This window comes from Scylla paramamosain, chromosome 5 (genome assembly GCF_035594125.1).
Source record: "Scylla paramamosain isolate STU-SP2022 chromosome 5, ASM3559412v1, whole genome shotgun sequence".
Lineage (NCBI taxonomy): Eukaryota > Metazoa > Arthropoda > Malacostraca > Decapoda > Portunidae > Scylla > Scylla paramamosain.
Window position 1 is genome coordinate 1,050,248 of NC_087155.1, and position 24,096 is coordinate 1,074,343.

Sequence of the window (24,096 nt, forward strand, 5' to 3'; positions counted from 1 at the left end):
AGAAGATAAGATGGCAAATGAGAGAGAGAGAGAGAGAGTGAGAGAGAGAGAGAGAGAGAGCAGATATAAGCAAGATTTTATACTAAGAAGATGAAGAAAATATCAAGAACAACAAAAGGTAATGAAGAATCTTACCACAGTCTTAGCCAGGTGAAGTAAAACGCGCCAGACACCCCGGTGGCGTGCATTCAGCTTCTCGCCTCCCGGTGGCGCATCGCTGCAGTGGAGGAGGTCAAGTCCATCGTGATATAAAGGGAAAAGCCCCATGTTAGGGCTAATTGCGCTGCCACCGTCCGTCAAGGCCCGTGTGCCATTACGTCCCGAGGGGAGCTGACGCTGTAACTTTTGATTAAACTGTCGATGAGTGTGGCCTGTTAGTGGGCGGCCATGTGCACAGCGGCGCACTTTGCGAGCGTCATTGCTCGCCGTGTGGCGTGTGCGCGCGGGCCGAGGGAAGGCTCAGGGTTCATTTGATGCCGCTGTCATTCCTACGGCAGTGTAGCAGGTAAGAGTGATGCGCCTTGAAGTCTTTGACTGACATATCGTACTACACCACTGGCAGAGATGGGTGTGAATATAAAAATACTAATGTATTAGAATACGTTTACTACAGATATATTACGAATACGAATACAGTGTAATACTGTTAATTCAGGTACGATTACTTTATGAAGAAAATATTCCTTAATTCTTCCCTACGTAATTTTCATTGAAAATAACTTCATGATGTGTTCAGCAAATCGATGAGCCAAAGCTATGCAATGGTGAAAGTAATTCAAGGATAATGACTTATGACCGGTAATAAAAATAGATGCCGCAGACACAATACACACCCGCGGCTATGGGAGCTGTGGGAACGCCTGCTAATCACACTTTTTTTATGTAAGAGGGGCACGGGCTAAAGGGAACAAAAAGACGCACCGTTACTTGGTCACTGAATACACTGTAACCTCCCGACATTCCACATCGCCGAACATGTAATATCTAAACACTCTAAACAGCAAAAATTGATCTAAAGATGGTATAACAACACTGATAAAAATTGCAACTTGATCTAATTTTCTTCCCGTCACATCACCACAAGCAGACCTTGTGGTGCACATGCTTCTGATATTTGCTGACCTGCTTTCATATTAACCCTGAAATACTGAGCTTTGTCTCCTAGGCTTTGTCCTTGTAAGTCTTGATCACAACTGAGAGACCTTATATCTTCATCCTGTATTAAATTTCTGCGCTACTAATTTTCTTTACCATTACTCATAAGTTCAATTTTCTGTCTAGCGTTATTTTCTGCACGCTAACAAAATGGTTCCTTCCTGTTTCTAACACGTCCTCGCTGTACAATCCCTTATAATTCTCATGCGTAGTCTGTCTACCTCGCTGATACCATCAAGCTTATTCTGTCCATCTCATTAATACAGGAATTAACCGCAATCTTCATTTTTTCATCCCTTTTAATGATAAATTCAGAAATTTTAATGATAAATTAAAAAAGGCGAGCATGAAGGCATCCTCGAAGTTAAATTGGCTAACTTTCTTGCATTCTTCTCCAATAGTTTTTTTTTTTTTTGTGTGTGTGTGTGTAATAATAATAATAATAATAATAAATGGTTTATTCTTTAGGCAGTCAACAAACTGAAAATGTACATTGGGGGTGGGGAAATACTTAACATTAATCCTAAAGGTAAGTCAAATCTAGAAGAGACTATTGATTGATGGCTCGCACCATGGTGGGAATCGCACTGAGTCTGTACCGGTCCGTACGTGGCGCCTTTAGGGGCGTTATCTTATTGTGGTGTCTGGTGGCACGGGTAGGGCGAGGCGCGTCAGGCAGCAACATGTTTCTGAGACGTGGATGTGTGTGTGTGTGTGTGTGTGTGTGTGTGTGTGTTTGAGCGCCATATTAACTTTTTTCTTTGCTCATTTTTGTTCTCTTGGCCAGAATTTGAAAAATGAGAAAAAAGGAGGAGCGTGTAGTGTGGCCGAGGTGACTCAGTGAAGGATGAACACACCCCCAGCACTCCAACAAACTAGCCTATTTTTCGCCGCCACGCTTCTTGGTAAAGAATGGCTTGCTTCTCGCTCTTTTATGTCTCTTAGTGATGCTGTAAGTGTTTTTGTAATGTGAAGTGGTGTTTACATTCATTCATTCAGTCTGTCATCTATTCTCTCTCTCTCTCTCTCTCTCTCTCTCTCTCTCTCTCTCTCTCTCTCTCTCTCTCTCTCTCTCTCTCTCTCTCTCTCTTATTCATTCTTTTTTTTTTATCGACACATACAAACAGATATACAGAGTAACCGACATATATGCATAGAGAATGCCTTGTATATTTCCATATAGATTATTTACAATACTGTTTCTATTGCGTGTGTGCGAACATGCAACGCGCGATTTTTTTCTATTACATATTTTTAAGCTTGTGTCGTTGCGGGCTGGGAAAGCATACTTACTTCGTGAATGTGTGTGTGTGTGTGTGTGTGTGTGTGTGTGTGTGTGTGTGTGTAGAACAGCCACGCCACACACACACTCACACACACACACACACACACACACACACACACACACACACACACACACACACACACACACACACACACGCAAGCACACACACACACACAAGTTGTAGAGACCAGGGGTTGCACCTTGAAAACTATATTTTTTTCATTTATTCATTTCTTAATATTATCATTCATTTATTTATTTAACTTTTTGATGATGCAGAATCCTTCTTAAATTTAGTAATGCAGACTTTTTTTTTCATCTTATTACTAGAATCATGAAAATATCCTTTGTAACTTCCGCTACAGCTTCTAAATGGGTTCAATATAAGACGCTAACACGTTTGCCTTCCCAGACCACTACGGCGACTCTTCTCCCCAGTGGGGTGTGTGTGTGCTTAGCAATCGAGGGACCCTGGCAAATCATTCCTCATGGCAAGAGTAGCCAACTGTAGGTGACACGTTGTAATAAATCCTTTTTGCCTAGAAATGGATCACAAAACCAATATTGTCGCACATACGTCGAAGATATAGAAGATTAATTACCTGGAAAACGGTTATATTTTCTTCGCAAATCTTTGATCTACTGCCCACCCAAATCCCAAGAACCGAGTAAGCCAAGTACAATTTCGCACTAAAATGTAAGGAAAATAAATAATTACACAAAATGAACTAAGTATTATTACTCACCCAGACACACAGGCCAGGGAAACCAGATGCAACTCACTCAATTTAATTAACCGAGTAAATAAAACACAATTCACACAAACCCAACAACCTAGCAAACCAAGCACACTCAAACCCAAACAACTAAATACTCACTCAACTTCAAGAACCCAATAAAGCGACAACTTTTAACTCCACAAAACACATTCCTAAAATTTCCTCTCTGAAAGCGTTGGGAGACACATAACTAACATTTTTTCATCCCATAAGCACACAAACTAAAAATACTTCAACCCAGAAACACACATTCCTAAAATTTCTCTCCTTGAAAGCTAGGGCGGCACTCACTCCACCTCTTGCATCTCTCGGGTAACAAATTTCTATTGTTTTGCCTCCCTAAGCCGTGTGTGCTTGATCCCGGGGAGCTTGAAGGAGGAGGACACAGATATTTTCCGGTGCGCCGCGACAAGCAAAAGACGCCGCCTCGTACTTACACACGATAATGGTTCCACAAATCAAACTAATGGCGTATTCATCTTGCAGCATCCCAAGAGATCATCTGTTGCTGGAGTCCCGATCCCTTAACGAGGCAGAGGCGGCGGCGGTGGCTCCTTGGCACACACACACGCACACACACACACACATTACGTTATCTCGTAGTTCTCACAGTATGCTTCCCTGTGCTGTGTGTCTTGTTTTCACAGCCTTGTTCCTCTGCTTCTGTCGCCTAACTGCATGCTTGCTTTTTATATTTCTTGCTAGTCTTATCTTTCTGACCTGTTGTTATTTTCTTGTTATATTTTCCTCTTTGTGTCGTCCGCTGCTTCAGTTTGTGTGTCTGTTATGATCCAATTTTTTTTTTTTCCCGAGCCTTATTCCTCTGCATTCTATATCCCTGGCAGTCTTATCTATCTGACCTGTTGCTAATTTCTTTTTCTTGTTACCCTTTCCTCCTGTGTTGTTTGTCTTCTAGGTACTTGAATTCGTGTCTCGATTGTCATCCCGGTGTTTTCCGAGCCTCGTTCCTCTGCTTCTCTCTCCTACCTGTATTTCTTGCTAGTCTTATCTTTCTGATCTGTTGTTATTTTCTTCTGTTATCTTTTCCTCCTTGTGGTGTATGCTTCTTGAATTCGTCTCGATCATCATTCTAATGTTTCCCAAGCCTTGTTCTTTTGCTTCTGTCTACGAAATGCATGTTTGTTTTCTATATTCTTGGCAGCCTCATTTTTCTGACCTGTTGCTACTTTTATGCTATCTTTTCCTTCTTATCTTGTCTTCTACTTGAGTCTTTCTCTCGACTATCATTCGAACGATAGTTAACACTTTACTATAATTCTATATACAGTTGTTAAAGATGCGTCATCAGTTGTTTTAGGGTAAATCAACACTAGCAAATTACTGTTATATCGCAACATGTTCTATTACAGCGCTAGGAGACCTCACCTGTATAACACAGCAATACTCCTCGGTCCTCACTCGTTTCAGTAACCTATTCTTGAAGTGTTGTGCCGTTTTCTTTTTCTTTCCCGTACACAATTTATGCAGATGACTTTGTAGGTAAGGCGGGTACTGGGAGCCATAAAACAAGATTGATAGTAATAGCATTTTGCAAACTCCTACTACAAGTGTCTCAAGGCGAATCTGGTCACAAAAAAGTAGCAAATAGTTCCCTAGAGCATTACACGGTGCTCGTAAATTCAGACGTGCGTTGGGGATTGCTTACTGGCGGCTGTGAGAATGTTGCCAGGTGCGTGAGGGAGCGCAGGCAAGCCAGGAACTAGTGTGATCAAGTCGTGGTGTCATGCGACAAGATGGGAGTGAAAGTATGCATATAACTCACTATCATTGGTTACTCTCTCTCTCTCTCTCTCTCTCTCTCTCTCTCTCTCTCTCTCTCTCTCTCTCTCTCTCTCTCTCTTCAAATTCCTTTTAAGATATCGAAAAAATGCCTTAATTAAGACGATAAACCCCAGATTATCTCTTGTTTAAATGAAACTTGAATAGTAAAATAATATCTTGTATACTTTTTCAACCAACAATATTTGAATAGCGATATATTGACTGACGGCAGTGCCACCGAGAGTACGAGTTTGTGTCACAATGACAGACAAACAGTCGATGTTACTGCAGTCACAAACAAAACACTAAAAATTTGAAGTAAAATATCCGGGTATTTACATCATTCACCTACACAAACCTTCCCCATGCACTGATATATTTACTGTTATCGTTTCCAGTTGATTATTAAAAATATCTGTTCTTTAAATCGTAAACATATTTTCACTATTCCACTTTCTTCATAAAGACTCCCATCAATGCAATGGTTTTCATATCATACTTTTAAAAATGATCAAGTGTTGATTTTATAGACATATACTGAAGAACTACCTTTTTAAGAAGGAAATATATCGTTCCTGAGTAATCATAACAATGGAATAGCGATGCAGCGTTCCTTGTGCTGTGACTCTGGCTGCGAACACTGAGCACTGACACTTGACCGCAAAAAACTGCAGAATATGTAGTCCTTATTGGAAAGAACACACAACTAGAACCGACGACCGTGCCATGAGGCCGAATCGGAGCTTGTCACGTGCATAGTGTGTGAGGCGGGAGGCGAAGAACAGAGAAAGGAACCAGAAGGCGGGAAGGGGTAGGGAGGAGACAGAGGGCGGGGAACTGGAGGCAGGAAGGTGGCTGCAAAAAGGATCACAACGCGGACATGGAGCTTCTCCTCGTCCTGCTTGCATAATGGAAGTGATCATTGAGACACCGCCTTTGTTCGCGATGACAATGTGGACACTCTTATTAAATCATCCTTCTCAAGACGACGCTGCGAGACTCAGCCATTGTTTTCGTTCAAGACGTCTTAATGATTTTTTTAAAGTATCAGGAGGCTGACCAAGGCCGCGGAAATGAGTATAAAAAAAAGAAAAATCCATAGAAATTTCTAACATTAGATTTAGTAAGGAAAGGTAGATCGCCAGTGTACCGTCCTTTACGGAATCCATACTAACAAGAAAAAAAAAGAAAAGTTTGAGAACAGTGAGGTGCTTCAGTTTTCTATTGGGAATTGACCAGACAGGCTTTAGGAAGGCAAGAAATTAAGGTAACGGGACATCAGTTTGGAGGTCTGGAGCGGTCGCCTTTTTTTAGGAAAAAGTTGAATGTGGACAGATCTCCAGCAACGAAGAAATGCTGATCGACAGAAGGAAAAGGCTGACCACGCAAGGAGCAAACACGGAAACACAATTACAGAGAACAATAAGACGGATCTATCAAGCTTTCCGGGGATCAAGGCCAGAGAGGAAATAGAAAACATAATTATAAAGATTTTCTATGTCAGACATGATATTCTGAAGGTTTAGGGATGGAGGAACAATCACAGAATCATCCAGTCTGGAATTATCAGGAAATGCCTGAGAGGAGTTTGATATATTAAGACATCTCGGAACCGTAATCAAAGGACAGTTCGACACGACGAAGTTCATGGTTTACTTAGAGAGTTAGATATTTAGTTAGTTACTTAGTGAATGTCTGCCTGCATGTCTGTCTGTCTTTCTCATATATATATCACAATAAAGTTTTAACATAAAATGACCAGATTCCACAATAAAAATGCAAAAAATTGAAAGGATTCTTAACAAAATTACAATTCCGTAATAACTACTAATAGATCAGAGTCATTAGAATAATTGGAACGAGTGTGGCTGAAAAAAAAAATATATATAGAGAGAGAGGCTTAGTTTGAGTGGTGTGAAGGACTGAGAGAGAGAGAGAGAGAGAGAGAGAGAGAGAGAGAGAGAGAGAGAGAGAGAGAGAGAGAGAGAGAGAGAGACGACACTCGGTAAGGAATCGACTTACCAAATTGCTCTCTCTCTCTCTCTCTCTCTCTCTCTCTCTCTCTCTCTCTCTCTCTCTCTCTCTCTCTGTGTGTGTGTGTGTGTGTGTGTGTGTGTGTGTGTGTGTGTGTGTGTTGCAGTTTGTGTGCCGTAGTTTGTGTTTGTGTATGTGTTGGTGTTGGTTTTGGTGTGCGTTCACTGGCGGATATGAAATTACCAATGCAAGGTCACCACGTCATTGGGATGGGTCGCTGGGGGAGGGAGGATTCGTCCTACTGTGCAGAATAGAACACTTAGCCAAGATTCCCTCGTCTTAAGGGGAAATTCGTGTCGAAACCGAGAAGAAGAAAATCCTGCGTCGTTACTGTGGGACTTGGTTCGTTATCGTGAAAGCCACTTAACTGTTGTCGGCGACCTTACATTAAAAGCATTGATAATCTAACACACACACACACACACACACACACACACACTAAACTATTACTACTACTACTACAACACCAACTACTACTACTACTACTAATAATAATAATAATAATAACAATAATAATATTAATAATAATGATAATAATAATAATAATAATAATAATAATAGTAATAATAATAACAATAATACTTTAAGTCCTGGCTTTGCGATGAGATTGGGGAGTCCAATACTAAATGTTTAAATATCAGCCTCAGATCTGCAGTGCGGCGGGGGGGTTACACACACACACACACACACACACACACAAACAACACTTGCCTCGTGAGCGCCGTGGATGAAATGTTTTAGAAAGCCTCCACTTAACTAGCATCACGGAAACATTAAGGAGGAATAACGTTAATGCGAATAAGCATCATTTTTGTTATGTTGGCGACGCTCAGCAGGAAATGTTTCGTCGTAGTAATGTAGCTTCTTGATGCATTAATATGAACAAATGTTTTATTCCAATCGTACTTAACATTACTGTGCGACATAAAGTTTCATGTAATAATAATAATAATAATAATAATAATAATAATAATAATAATAATAATAATAATAATAATAATAAATGATTTTCACACCGGACTAACATGCTTTTCTGAAGACTATAGAGGTAAATGTTTCAGTTAGTCACAACGAAATTTATTGCCCTCATTTGGTACCGAAACCTAAGATTTTGAGACGAGGTTCATGGACTATTTCGTCATCGTATTCGTAAACGTTTATGGTCTCTCATCAGGAATAATGTTCAAAGGATAAATATACATACGAATATGATTATACTGTTAATGTTTTTTTACTTGTGACGAAGAATCTTTGTTAAAATATCAGCACAATCAAGAACTGTTTCAAGAGGGAGGTTTAAAGACATTTCTTATAAATTCGGATCTTTTTCAACCTTTTTTGTTACCCTTGACCGAGAAGAAAACACCCTTAGAAATCCCTAAGGACATTCACACCAATCAAGGTAAAACGCCAGAATGTTTAAGAATACAAAATGTGTGTGTGTGTGTGTGTGTGTGTGTGTGTGTGTGTGTGTGTGTGTGTGTGTGTGTGTGTGTGTGTTTAACGTCCTGGAACATTGTTTTTGGTGACCCTAGTGGACAACCTCTGAGGACGATGGTTTTTATTCCTACTTAAATTCCGCGACATTTCCTTCCTTCCTGAGTCCTGAAAATAATCGTTACGGAAAAAAAATGGTTATGGTCAGTATTTCTTTCCTTTTCTTTGTTCCTATTTGTTCTCTTTTTACACGAGGTTGAGTCTGGTCACCAAGTAAACCATACCATAAAAAGTACGTTTAGTCGTCAGGTTCTCATAAGATAAACAATAAATTTTACTTTTGATGAGAGCCAATTAAGCCTCCCTCATGTTCCTCTTCATTACTGGTCTCTTCTCTTCTCTCTTCTTCCAAAATCGATACATTATTTGTTTAGTTTCAGTGTTTTCCTCCTCAAACAATAGTCTCCCCAATATTTGATTTTCTTCTGGATAAGGTTGTCGGAATAATGTCGATAGCAAGACAACACAGTGCATAATCTACCATCCTCCCTCTTCTGCTATGTTTTTTGGAGATATTTCGATTGCAAGCAACACATTACATAACCTTCCCGTCTCTGCTTCTGGATACGATTGTTGGAGTAATGTCAATAGCAAAACAACGCACTTCGTAACCTACCATTCCCTCTCCTCTGCCTCCCAGGCCAGCGTCGCTTCTCAAGGGACCTCCCATCACCCTGACAGACACACTCGCCCGTCCCTCACCCGCCCGTCTGCTACCAACACTTAAGCCTCAGACACCAGCTGCTCCCCGCCCCCCACAAACCTGAAGGCCTGTCTAGACGCTGCCACTTATCTCTTTCCCTCGCATCACCAGCTTTACTCCTTTATCTCTCTGTCTGTCCTCTCTCACCTCACCTATCCTTCCTTGTCCCACTTCACTCACGTAGTCAGTCTCTTCTTCCTGTACTCTAGTCTTCTCTCCTCACTTCACAAACTTTTCTCATATATATATATATATATATATATATATATATATATATATATATATATATATATATATATATATATATATATATATATATATATATATATATATATACTCTCTAATCTCATTTATCCTTTCTTCCCTCTCACTTCAGATACCTAGCCTAGCTCTTCTTCTCCAACTCCACTCTCTTCCTCCCTCACTTTACTAACATTTTCTCCTTTTTTCTTTGTTCTCTGTCACCTCACCTACCTTTTCTTACCTCACTTCCGCCACCAAACGAGCCCCCCCTTCCCTACTCTGCTCATCTTTCATCATTTCACCAGTCACTTCCTCTCAGTTTTTCTTTTCTCATCTCTTTTCCTCAGCTGCTTCCTATTATAACAAGTTACATAAGGTACATTACTACTATTACTACTACTACTACTCCTACTACTACTACTATTACTACTACTACTACTACTACCACTAGTACCACCATGGTACTGGTGGGCCCTCTAAATTGACTGAGTGATACAGTACATGGATTCATTCAGTACTTCACTCATTTCACTGGCACACCTCCACACCTCCACACTCCCGTCCTTCCTGTGTTCCTCGCCTGGGTGCCTTCTCCCCTTGCCCTGTCACTCCCCGAGCACTGCAAGGCGTCATGGATCTATCTCCATAATCTGGCTCGGTTCACCACCTCGCCCCGGCCCAGCACGGGACTCTACATAACTGCTTTTGTGGACATGGCCTCTGCCTGACTGGGGACGGCGGAGCGGAAGAGGGAGAGGGAAAGTGTGCAGGGAAGTTTAGTAAAGTTTTTATTTCTTATTTAATTTAATTTGATTTTCTGTTGTTGTCGGTAGTAGTAGTAGTAGTAGTAGTAGTAGTAGTAGTAGTAGTAGTAGTAGTAGTACTAACAGCAGCAGCAGCAGCAGTAGCAGCAGTAGTGGTTGATGTTGCTGAGAGAACACCTCCACTAGAGCTTTCTAAAAGTAGCCAAAGTAACAAAGAAGTTTCAGAATACTAAGTAACCATAAGGATCCAGTGCTCGTCCCTCCCTCCTGGCGGCCTTTGCGCACACACACACACACACACACACACACACACACACACACACCTCCCAGTCATCAGTGCGCCACACACACTTCAACACAGCACACCGCGGCTCAGGCGTTATGGTGGCAGCCGCTCATCGCTTCCATCCCTTTTGAGGCAACGAGCCGTGTTCCGCCTCACTGGGGGGCGCCGCGAAGCTGACCCAGGGATCCCTTCTCCGCCCTCCCCTCCTAACCCCCCTCCTCCTCTCTCTCTCTCTCTCTCTCTCTCTCTCTCTCTCTCTCTCTCTCTCTCTCTCTCTCTTTCTCTCTCTCTCTCTCTCTCTGAAAATACAGTAAAAAACGCCATATCGTAATGAAACACTTAGCACTCCTGTTTCAGCCTGAGTTTCTTTATGTCCTCCGAGTTAAGGGTTATAAGTTAGTAACCTCCTGCTGCTCCTCAGTCTCAAGGCCTCCGATCTGCTGAGAATATCAAGACATCCACGGAAAATTGGCCTATCCATTCTGACCTTTTTTTTTATTTCATATCTTCTTCTTTTAGGGAGTAATAGCTGAGAGGTCATTTTTTTTTTTTGTGCCCTAAGCCACAATCCTGCGCACGTAAAAGAAAAAATGCTGTTATATAAGGGTATTCTCAACACTTCAGACAATTAATGAGTGACGAAAAGTGACTGCATTAAGTACAGCATTATTCTGATATTTAGGTGTGTTTTCTTATATATTACGCTACATCCTGACAGGTAATTAAAGTACAGCATTATTCTGACAACAAAAGAGTAACGAGTCATTTGATCGGGATAAGAACGTCCTCAGTAAGACAACTTCTTATTAAAGTACGTGCTACATTCTTTTGAATCTATTTACGTCAATTTTCTTATAAATCATGTTACAGCCTGGAAAGTAAATCAAGTTATACTCGTACAATAACATTCGTATCAGGTACAATATTTTAGCAACCTAATCTGTCACACTGTTATTGCTAAAAGTACATCATCATTCTGACAGCAAAAGAGTAACAAGTCGTCTGAATGGTATAAGAACGTGTAATGAAAGAAACAACGCATCTCAGAAGGCTAGCGGAGTGATCAGCAGGTGGGCGGCGCGGGAACATTCTCTGCTGAACACTTCTTACAAGACTTCTTGGTCTGGTGAAGCGCCACCACCGCTGCGACACCTTTGGGCTTACGTTTTGGCTTGCAGGGACATGGCGGCTGAGGAGACTCCCTGCGGCAGCACTGAGGGCGTGGCGGACGGGGCGTACGTGGCGGGCAACACTGGGGTTTCTCATGGGGCTCAGGTCTTAAACAGCCTTGCTTTCCATACTTGCCGGCGTGGTCGAGGGGTTCCTGGGTCTTGCTAGCTGCAGAGGGATGCTCTGTTATCGGTGACTGGGATTTTTCAGGGCTACTCAAACCCTTGGTGGCATTGTCCCGCTCAGCACTGAACGGTGAGAGCGTTAATGGAGAGAGAGAGAGAGAGAGAGAGAGAGAGAGAGAGAGAGAGAGAGAGAGAGAGAGAGAGAGAGAGAGAGAGAGAGAGAGAGAGAGAGAGAGAGAGAGAGAAGAGAAGAGAAAACAGAGAGAAGAGGAGAGGAGACAAGAGAATGGTTCCCTGAAATTCTTCTACACCCTTGGGACGCGAAAACCTCACCAAGTTTGGAATCTTTGCCGATCACACGTCATGTTTGCGGCAAGGTTTCCAAACTTTCGGCTCGATAATGCACCTTGGAGTTGTTACGCGCTGTATATAAAGAAGAAATATCTATTTATCACTAGTATTTATACATGGCTGATATAGTGGAGGGTGTTCAAAACGCAAATTAGCAGATGGGTATTTAGGCAAAGAGAGCATCGAAGACTGTTACTCCCCCTCATCTTATAAAGTCATCTTATAAAGTGTTCCCACCGGTAAGCAGACCTGTATGTCACTGTAGTACTAAGTAATGATGAATAATGTATTGTAAAACTGATGACTGGAAAAAAGAAAGAGGATTATGGAAATTAGCCTCAGCCTTTCTAATTTCTACATGCTGACTGGCTGGAAATGCTTGGTGGAAAAGGTAACACTTTCTCACAGCCCAAACCGGCGACCTTTGACCTTCTTGCTTCCCAACACAACTATTGAATGTTCTGTTTTTGCATCAACTATAAGCAATCGCTGAATATTTTGTCCTCGCCAGCTATACAGAAGCACTGAGTTTTTTTTTTTTTTCCCCGTCAGCTATCCGAACAAATATAGACACACGATAAACCACAATGGAAAATTTATGATTCCTACATGGCAAGACAGACATAGTTATTTAGTATATATATTTTTTTGACACTGGCTCATATACATTTTTCTCGGTTCCTAACAATCATTTAATGGTCTCTTCCTTTTCCTATCATCTATACGTACAGATATAGAGACATATATTCATAAAAATTCATGATTCCTACATGGTAAGACGGACGCAGTTATATATATATATATATATATATATATATATATATATATATATATATATATATATATATATATATATATATATATATATATATATATATATTATACTAACGTTGACTTGTGGTTCAACATCAAAATTTCAAAACTCGACAGAATTTAAATATTTTGTCGTCGACTGAAACAACACGAAAAACCCAACTGCCTAACTACTGTTTTTCCTGCTTTGACCCAATTTCACCTCGTCTGTTTCCCCCTTTTTTTGTTTCTTTCTTTCCTCACTACTTAATTTTAATATTATGTTGTCTTCTTACTTTCCTATTTTTTTTTTCATTTCTTCCTCTTAATTTTTTCCTGTAGTTTGTCCTAATATCATTCTTTCGTGCTTTGATCCAATTTCACTTCGTCTGTTCCCCCTTTTTTATTTCTTTCTTTCTTTCCTCACTACTCCATTTTATTATTACTTAGTCTTCTTACTCTCCTATTTTTTTTCACTTCTTCCTCTTAATTCTTTCCTGTAGTTTGTTCTAATATTAATCCTCCTTTTCCATCCCTCTTTATTCTTCTTTTCATACTCATCCATTTCTCTCTCTCAATCTTTTCCCAGAGCAAGCGAGACCGGAGGAGCTTCCCCTTTAGTGCGATGTATGATCCAGCAGGAGGGGCGGCGGCAGGTGGTGTCTCTCTCCTCACCTGTCGCCCCGGAGCCTTACGACAGGAGCTAAATTAGATACGTGCTGTTCCCAGAGTGTGTGTGGCGTCCTCTGCTTCATATATCTAACTTTTATGCGTGGCGTGTGTGTGTGTGTGTGTGTGTGTGTGTGTACAGGGCCATAGGTATATTTCGCTTCTTTATTCATGCTGTTTTCTTAATCTACTTTTTTTCAGTTTTTTTATTTCTATTTCTTCTTCTATTCTTCTTTTTCTTATCTACTACTACTACTACTACTACTACTATCGTCCCTGTTTTCCAATCCTTTTCAGAGACTTATATTTGCAGGAGGGGAGGGGAGGTGTGTGTGTGTGTGTGTGTGTGTGTGTATGTGTGTGTGTGTGTTTTCTCTCTCTCTCTCTCTCTCTCTCTCTCTCTCTCTCTCTCTCTCTCTCTCTCTCTCTCTCTCTCTCTCTCTCTCTCTCTCTCATCGTCACACATTCATCCGGTCATAAATATAAGCCACCAAAGAACAACTCCACGAATTAATCTTTTCGCGCCTTTCACACCAGCACATAAATCACACGCGGGAGAAATATTGCTCCAAGCTGCAGCAATCAATTACCATTCAAATGATGACAATAAAGCAATTAACATAATTTTCCATCTCGCACACTCCGGCTCAGGTATTTTACGTATTTTGACCGAGGGAATTTAGTGATTATAGTGGACACTCAAGGTTCGTATTATCAAAGGACTAGTTAGATGCGTGACAAAGATGATTGCTCAAGTTCTCATTGTGTTCTCGTTGATGATGTGGAGTACTTGTTAAACTATCACTAAAATCATTAAGATACCTTGAAATAGAACCAACTAAAAGTATTCCAGTTGAGACGCTTAAAACAATAACGAACTCCATTTCATCAGACTTATAACCTAGAAACATCCCAAGAAGCATTCGGAACTGATTAGACCAACAACTATTCCACCTAAAAAAGATCACCAAAAAGCCTTCCTAGATTCTCCTTGAGTCTCAGAAACATAGAAGGCGACACATGAGAACTGGCTGGTAAGAACTGTGGGTCTAGTTCTTTATGAGGTGACGGACGGCGGCAGTAATCTACAGCTGCCCGCCTCGCCTCGCCTGCACCAGCCAGCGAGTTTTGGTGAGGTAAAGCAGCCGGTAATCTGGGAGAGGGACAGGTTTCCTCGACCTTTCATCAGGAGACCAATATAATAGTATAGCTGTAGGGTATTAATGTCTCATAAGTCGTGTTATGTTGTGGTGTATTTTCGTGTAGTGTAGTTTCGTGGTGTCGTGTAGTGATTGGCGAGTGAGTCTCTGAATGCCTAATGCTCGCGCCATTCAAGGTCCTTTGTAGCTACTCTTGATGGTCCTGGCTGTCCCTTACTGTCACTCAACTCCTAACAGCTGACTCGGGGAAATCAGCTGGTATTTGCCATCACTTGTACAGAGAGAGGGACGCACTAGATCAAGTCATGGGGAAGGTAAGATGAAAAATGACGGTTTAATAGTTTTTCAGATAAAAAAAAAAAAAAAACGTTTTAGGATGACTGCAAACTCACCTCTAATGTTTTCAAGAATATAGATAGCATCTTTTATACAACCAACTGGGGAATTAATTACCTTGCTTTGCCCCAGGCTTCCCATCCATCCCCACGTCGCTAACCTCGCCTGTAGCACCGAGGCCGCCGCTCATTTCCTCTTGTTATCCGCACATTGCCTTCCTTAGCTGGACCTTTCCCGGCAGTTTTTACTGATTCCAGGAAGTCTCCTGCAAGGAAGACTCGCCGCGCACCAAGAAGAGACGGGGAGACGGGGGTCGTTGTGCAGTAGTGATGTGTTTTGGCGGCAGTGTTGTGGCGCGGCGCGGTGCCACCCACCACTGCTTATGGATGGCGCGGGTCGAGCTTTCATTCAGCATTTTCCCGTCCCCGCCGTGTTCCTTACGGCCGCGCGGAGTTACGAGGTTATCTGCAGGTATAGTGCAGGCCATGCCTCTCCCGCGCCCATTTGTTGCATGTTATACGGGCGGTGGGCAGCGCCGCCGCCAGGATGTGGCCGCGAGCCGCACATTCCGCCCTCAACAGCCTCGCCTTATGGCCTCATTCCATAACAAATATTTACTTTTAAAGCAGCTTTCCTCGCCACGCAGGGGAAGCGAGCACACACACACACACACACTGTATATTTTATAAATCTATTAACAATTCATTTTTAAAAATTGTAGCACCTTACATTTCACCTTAACTTTCTAAATACAGTACAATTATAAAAGTAAAAATCCTGCAGAATTGTATAATATTTGCAATACAAACACCTTACTTTTCATACATAAAACACAGGTGACAAGACAACCAGAACAACCAAAATAAGCTGGAAAACAGTGAATATAAACGAACACAAGAATCACACGATTGCAACAGACGATGACAACATGCATTGGACATATTTTCTATCTTATTTATAACATTTTCCTTTTCTCTCATACTAGAAGTAAAAAAAAAAAAAGTGACCTACAAAGTCTAATCCTGTCCAGAGGCGCAAGGTGAAGCAACACCACCACCACTACTACCGCCACCAAGCATAAAACTGACCAAGAAAACGTGAGAAATATATATATTTTTACACGGCCTCACATTGGCATAGCTGAGTTAATGGATTTTTTCAATATTTGTGTGTGTGTGTGTGTGTGTGTGTGTGTGGGAGTATGAACAAAATGGAGAAAAAAAAAAACGAAGCATTTTAATACACAGGCGCAGTACAAGACTCCTGCACTTCTTCGCACGTGTCTTACTCACTCCCTACCAAAAAAAGTAAGAAATAACTTTATCTCAAGTAGTTCTCTAGTAATCCCTTCCATTTACGTTAATCTTCTAAACTTAAATTTTCTCTTGTACTTTAGACGCCTTTTTGTTATTTAAATCCTCGCGTTGTTCAACTTTCACACTTTTAATTCCTCCTCTATCTGTATAAGAAATCTGTCACTGCTGTTTTTATTTTACATGGTTATAATGTAATAGTGGTTGTTTAATACAGACAAAGTAAAAATAACTATTATGAAAACAAAACAGAACACGGAGGAAGAAATACCTAAAACACTCAAAATTTCTACTATGAGAGAGCGCGCGCGCACACACACACACACACACACACACACACACACACACACACACACACACACACACACACACACACACGAAAAACAATTTATAAACACTAGCACACTAAATCATTTATCACTCGCTCACTTAAAATTCCTCAACTGTTCACTTCCTTCCAAGATATTTTCTCATTTTTCTCCATTTTCTGAACTTTCTTCCCAACGTTTCATCAGCTTTCCTCGACCTCGCCACATTTTCTTTTCCCTTCCTGATTCTTACCTCTTCCTACGCTGTTTTTCGTGCCCGGCAAACAGCAGCGGTTATGTTTCTCTTCCATTCTTGATCAGCCTCTTCGTTACATCATTTCACAGTTTTCTGATATTTTCTCTTCCAAAGCTTATCTTTCGCCACTCTTATTCCTCACCACGCACGATAGTATTGATAAACTTATCACAACTTCTCCCGTAATATTTTTGGTGAGAAACATTCAAAGAAAAAAGGAAAACAGTACAGCTTTGGAACAACACACCTGTGGGGAAATCAGCACTCTATACTCACAGTTCCTCTTATCTCACTAATTTTCGGTACATCGACCATTCGCATTAGACGGTGTTGTCTCATTGCCATCTTAGGCTTTATTGTAGTATAAAAGTGAATCAGACAAACAGACAAGAAGACAAAGCGCTCTTAGTAATAAAGATGTAAGCATGACGTGGAGGTCGCCTCGCAATAACCTGTGTGTGGGAGGCTCTTCCTTTCTCATTCCGCCGGCCGGTGAACGCCAATCTGAGTTAAAAGCTTATGTGCAGGCTGGGAGCTGAGTAGGATTGTGGAAAGTATCATAAAATAAGTAATGGTGCTGCTGCTACTAATACTATTACCACTACCACTACTACCACCACTACTGGTTTTGTTGTTGCTGTTGCTGCTATAACCATGTCAACAGACCGACGTCAAAACAGTCGTGTTGGTGAGTTGGTAATGGTTGATGATGGTGAAAGGTCGGTAGCAGACAAGGAAAATGATAATGAAAACGGTTGTGATGGTGGTGAGAGTGGTGGTGGTGGTGGTGGTGGTGGTGGTAGTAGTGGGGACATACATAGAAATTCAAGCTGTCATGTTGGCTTTGAGTGGTGGTGGTGATGGTGGTGGTGGTGGAACGAACGCAGTAGAGATGTCAGAAGTAGAGATAAAAGTGTGGAGATGAAGGGAGTGGCAGTGGTGATAGGGACAATGACAATGGTAATAGTAGAAGCGACAGCACTGGCAGTGATGAAGACAGGCAGTAGCAATGGAGCAAATGGAAACAACAGCAGTAAGGCTGATGGAGGCAATGTTAACGGGAGTGGAAACAGTAACAGTAATAGTAACATTAGCATTAGTACTGGTATAGCACGCCGTCCTTTCCTCGCCGCCCCCTCACAGAACACATGATACACGCCTCTGTGTGTGTGTGTGTGTGTGTGTGTGTGTGTGTGTCCCTCACGCCTCGCCGGGGAAGACCAGCCGTCAATTAGCCGCGAGTAATAACGGCGCACTATCAATAAAGATACTCGGGTTTTATTCCTGGAGGGAGTAATGAGTCCACGCCGCGCCGCCACACACCTGTTGCCGCCACCGCCCACTGCTACTTTCATCATAATTGCTTTCACAATATGAAGGAAACGAAGGCTACAAAAGTGTGAATATGGTTGAGAGGAGTCTGTCGTTTCCATAATAATAACGATTATAAAAAAATATAAAAAAGTTGAGCAGAAGATTGCCAGAACGGAAGTAAATGTACTCGTAGTTCCGGAGGTGGCCCAGTACTCTTGAAACAATGTAAGCCAAAGGAAGGGAAAAACTAAAAACAGACGAAGAATTTCAGAGTTTCTCGGATGTCTTATCTCGACTCCTTTGCATAAACACTAGTTAAGGTTAATAACTTCAAGGTTCCTTATATGATTCTAGTGATAATTCGACGAGGATTATGCATCACTAGTGGAAGAACACCTTTAATATCTTTATTAATACCAATGGAAAAAAAAAAAACACCCACGAGACCCCTATCAATCATCTTTGTGACCTTAAGAGAATAAATAATTTCGGAACACAGGCCTTTTAATCGTACACTGGTAGTCTTAATGAGAGAACCAATCGTTTCAGAACACAGCCCTTCAAGTCACACAATGATGGACCTGATGAGAATATAAATAGTTTCAGAACACAAGATTTCAGATCCCACAATGATGGTCCTGGTGAGGGTATAAATGGTTTCAGAACACAGATCTTCATGGTAGTCCTGGTGAGAGAACAAAGGGTTTCATAACACAGGCTTTCACGTCGCCCAGCGGTGCACTAAGCAGATGAACAGGTCTTAGCGAGGCATCATGAGGCGAACAGCTTGGTGGCGAGAATATTACTTAAATCAATGGCAGATTATATCGTACAAGGAGGAACTTCAGCAGTAAAAGTCAGGAGGTGTAACACTCATCATACGAAATTAGTTAACACAACAGCATGGATATAAAACTTAGAATGAAATGCATGTGAATATCATGAAGGATACAAAGGTGAATAATTTAAAACATACAGAGGATACAAAGGTGAATAATTTAAAACATACAGAGATGTAAGAGAAAAATAAGGTAATATTTCACTTCTCATAGAAATAGAAACGTAACATATCTATATCGTGTGCCACAACAGAAAAAAAAAAGTTAACATTGAAATTCTGATTGAAAAATGAAAAACAAAACAAGACAGGGAGCTTAAAACCGAACTAACATTCAATATCTACAGTCAGTCCAGCAAGCCAGCCTCCTTCTCAAAGCTCAGGACAGTATCTAAGGGAGCGTTTGCGTTCGAGGAGGGATGGCACAGGAGATTAGAAGAAGACGGAGGAGTCAGCGCAGTATTAAAACTATTTGGTGATAAACTTAAGCCAGGGAAAAATACAAGATGCATTAAAAGTTGCATAAAAAGAGTTGCTAAGAAGGACTGAAGAAGCAGTGTAATAGTGAAAAAGAAGCAATGGAAAAAACAACAGAAGCAAGAAGTGGACGACCTATCAAGCGTTACAAAGCGAAACAAGAGGATGGCTGCGACAGGGAACGACGCACGCCGCATGTGGGAGAGAAAAACCATCGGCTTTTTTTTTTTTTGCTCGCTTTCCAAGTTATTGTCCTATGCCATAGCAAATTCTGCTCGATATTTGTGCTCACCTTATGAACTGTTCATAAACAAAGTTAGTCATAGACCAAGCTGTTACCATATAACGTAAAATAACTTTTAAGTAAAATAACTTTTAAGATAATGTATTGAAATACGGTAGAGTTGGCTTGAAATATATGTTAACAAGTAAAATATAACTTAAAGCACCCATAATTACGGCAGGCAGTGAAGTACACCCTAAGGGTATTCATTACCCTCCAACACACTCAATACGAGGGATCAGGAAAGAGTCACGATCATTCCGATGCAACAATGACGTGTAAGCGCGCTCACTGCTACTCCCACTGCAAGGCACCGGCTCTCCAACCTACACGCGAACCAGTCGAGCGCCACTAGAGTGGGTATTAGTGCCGGAAGCCTCTTGAGTGGGGAACAAAGGACCTGCTGTGGTATAAGGTTCAGATGCAATGGTGCGCCGTCACTCTGAATACACAACATACTGAAAAGCTGCTCAATATCAAGTTCCTTCAGTCTTTGTGCCTTTCAGTGTTGTGGGATAGAAGCATTGTCAGTATTTTACGTAAGTCTCTTCCACAAATACTAAAGAGAAGCAACAATAGTTCTGATGTGATACACTAACGTGACAGGAACGGTCTCTTCCCCAAAGTCACGTTGCTTGCTGAACTGACTATTTTCTATTTTGAGGTGACGGTATTGAGATGCAAGTTAGATGTTATTTCTTATTAGGTTGCTATGGAAATTAGGTGCAAACGACGAAGAGACATTAGTGGCAGTTGTTGTGTAGAAGTGATCGTGGTGGTGATGATAAGAATATATTATCACTATTTTTATTACTGTAGTTACCCTAAATTAAATGTAGCAGCAGCAGTAGTAGTATTAGTAGTAGAAGTAGTAGTAGGAGTAGTAATGGTAGTAGTAGCGCCACCACCACTACCACCACCACCACCAATACTAATAATAGTATATACACACCACCAATAACAGCATAACCAGAAGCCAACCCCACCCCACCCCACCACACACACACACACACACACACACACACACATACACGGTGGGTCTGACGCAAAGCCACACATAAATCGGCGTAATGGGAAACATGGCGGTAATTTTTAAGCCATTTGTCCCGCGTAAGAGGTTAATTGGACTTTAGGGATCATATCAACTTTCTCCCTCCTCCTCTCCTCCTCCTCTTTCTCTTCCTCCTTCTCCTCTTTTACCCCCTCTTTCTCCTACTCTTCTTTCTTTTCTCCTTTTCTTCTTCCGATTTGTTTTTTGTTTTCTTCTCCACACGTAAAAATAAGAAAAAAAAGGAAGAAAATAATATCAATAACCACAACAACAACAACAACAACAACAACAGACCAACCGACAGCAACAATAACAAGAAAAAAATCCCAATAAGCTAACACACACACACACACACACACACACACACACACACACACACACACAGAGCAGCGGGCGGCAGGCGAGCACACTAGGCATTCAGTGTCGGATGCGCCTTGTCCTTCGCCACGCCAGGTATAAAAAAAAAGAAGAAAAAAAAGAGCCTTGCATCGTCTCCCGTTTCAGTGGACGTGAGGATGCGGCCCAAATGCACACTGACCACGAAAAAAAATGATAGAAAACAACCAAACATGCTCTCTCTCCCAACAGAATACGTAAAAGAAAAAAAATCTAAAAAGTTGAAAAACCGTTACAAAAAAAAAAAAAAGAAAAGGAAATAAAAGTGGAGAAAAAAAGAAGAGCATGTTTTATTTCCTCTTTCACCATTTCCAAGTTAAATGTGTCAATTTCTCTGCTGGAGCGTCACGGAAACACGGGAAAACTGATCTGAGGGCTTTAGGATCAACTGCCTATGAGAGAGAGGTTGCCTCCGGGGAGTGAAGCCAGGACAGGACACAATGTAAACCCCTTAAGTGATCAAGTCCCTAGTGGATTTTGGCCTCGACTCTCCTGCCACTACAAACTACAAACTAGGACAAACTAGCAATAAGAAACTGTCGCCGAAGACCCTACACAGAGCAAGAAACTCATATAAACCCTGGTCATACATGTCACCAATTAAACCACAAGTGATCAGAGAGGCCCACGCGGATTCTGGCCTCGACTGTCATGTCTCTACAAATAAAGACAACAGATCTGAAAGCTTTAAGACAAACTAGACATGAAAGGCAAATCCAAATCATACACGTTATCAATTAGACCATAAGCGATCACAGACCCTTGGTGTATTCTAGTCTGAAGTCTCGTGTCACTACAAATGGAAGGCAACAGTAAGTGGCGAGTGTCGAGGTGCGGCGGAGAAAACGAATACGTGTCTACTCTGGCAAAACATAGCGTGTCTGGGCTGCATGAAGACAGAGGCTGCCATCAAAACATGAGTCCTATCAAGGCGCGGCGCTACTTGGGAGGCAACACACGGGATAAACACACGCTTGGCTCAGAGAGATAAACTGTTACGGCGGGTGAGGGATGAATGTGTGTCGTCTTTCTACGGCTATTCACTATGGAAAATAGGATGAAACTACCGATGAAATTTTCTCTGTCTGTCTGGCTGGCTGGCTCGCTGGCTGGCTGGCTGGCTGGCTGCGTTCATGTTTGTCTATGACCATCTGTTTATTTGTCTGTCTTCTTATCTTTGTTCTTATTCTTTCTTTCTCAGCGAGTTATCTATTTCTTCTCTCCACTCCACTAACCATCTAATTCTTGTCTCCACTCAACCAGCCATCAGGTACCACGTTACCGAGTCCTTTGTCTATCAGCGGCCGCTCAACGAGGAACGAAGTCCAGTCGTTACAAGAGGAAGAAATCGACAGCCGTACTAGAACGCCAAGCTCTCTCTCTCTCTCTCTCTCTCTCTCTCTCTCTCTCTCTCTCTCTCTCTCTCTCTCTCTCTCTCTCTCTCTCTCTCTCTCAGTTGTTGGGGAAGTTTAAGTAAGTGCGTCGCGCCAACCAGGATGATCCTCAAAGTTTGCCTCTCTCGGCCCGCGGGAAACGATCTAAGTTAAATGCGAAGGCTTACAAAAATAGACGGCGTAAGGCAAGGCAGAGACACACAGACAGACACGGGCACTGACACACGCACACACACACACACACACACACACACACACACACACATGGGTGAGGTCAGCTCTTGTTGGTTTGTGTTGCTTCTGGAGATTTTTTCTGAGTGATTTTGGAGAGAGAGAGAGAGAGAGAGAGAGAGAGAGAGAGAGAGAGAGAGAGAGAGAGAGAGAGAGAGAGAGAGAGAGAGAGAGAGATAATGTGTGTGTGTGTGTGTGTGTGTGTGTGTGTGTGTGTGTGTGTGTGTGTGTGTGTGTGTGTGTGTGTGTGTGTGTGTGTGTGTGTGTGTCTGTCTGTTCGTCTGTTTGTCTATCACTCCGTACATACAAGCATATCTCTTCCTTAACTCCGGAGAAAAAGAAATCCAAAATAATATTCAGCCTGAGAGAAATTTAAATTAAACCACGTATGAATACTTGAGTTTCTTGTCCTTTGGAGCTGCACGTAAGATTACTTGCACATTCTTCATTAGGAAAGAGATAAAGCAAGACAGTGGTGGTGGTGGTGGTGGTGGTGCAGGTGTACGTCGCTGTATCTTATCTCGAGAAGTTAGGTAGGAAAAAAAAGATTGTGGAGACCAAGCAAAAAGGTTTTTATCAGAACCCGGAAGTCTCACGGCGCCGGATGTGGGCCCTGGATCTTTTCCCTCTCTCTCTCCCTCTCTCTCGCTCCTGCCTTCCCTCTCCCCATCAAAGAGAGAGGAACCAATGGACAAATGTACAAGAAAGGTGCGGAGGAAATAAGAAATATATATAGAATTATTTAAGAGTATTTCCTATAGAAATGATGGAAAATAAAGCTCTTTTTCCCACACAAGAGAGATGAAATAATAGAAAAGTTGAAAATAATGTAAGGAGCAGAAAAAAAAACTGTAAATCATGAAAAAAAAAAAATGAGAGGAACTAATAGGATGAAATGATGAAAAAATAAAACACTCCAAATTATGGGGAATAAGAAAATATCAGCTATCATCTTACAATACATTTTTGTACTAATACTTAAATGTATACACAATACTTTCCTCTCTAGCCACAAAATTTACTCCTTACAACACACAATGTATCGTATAGCCGTGTTCAGTATTCAGACAACACTGCATACGATTCCACTGCGTTAAGCCTTGA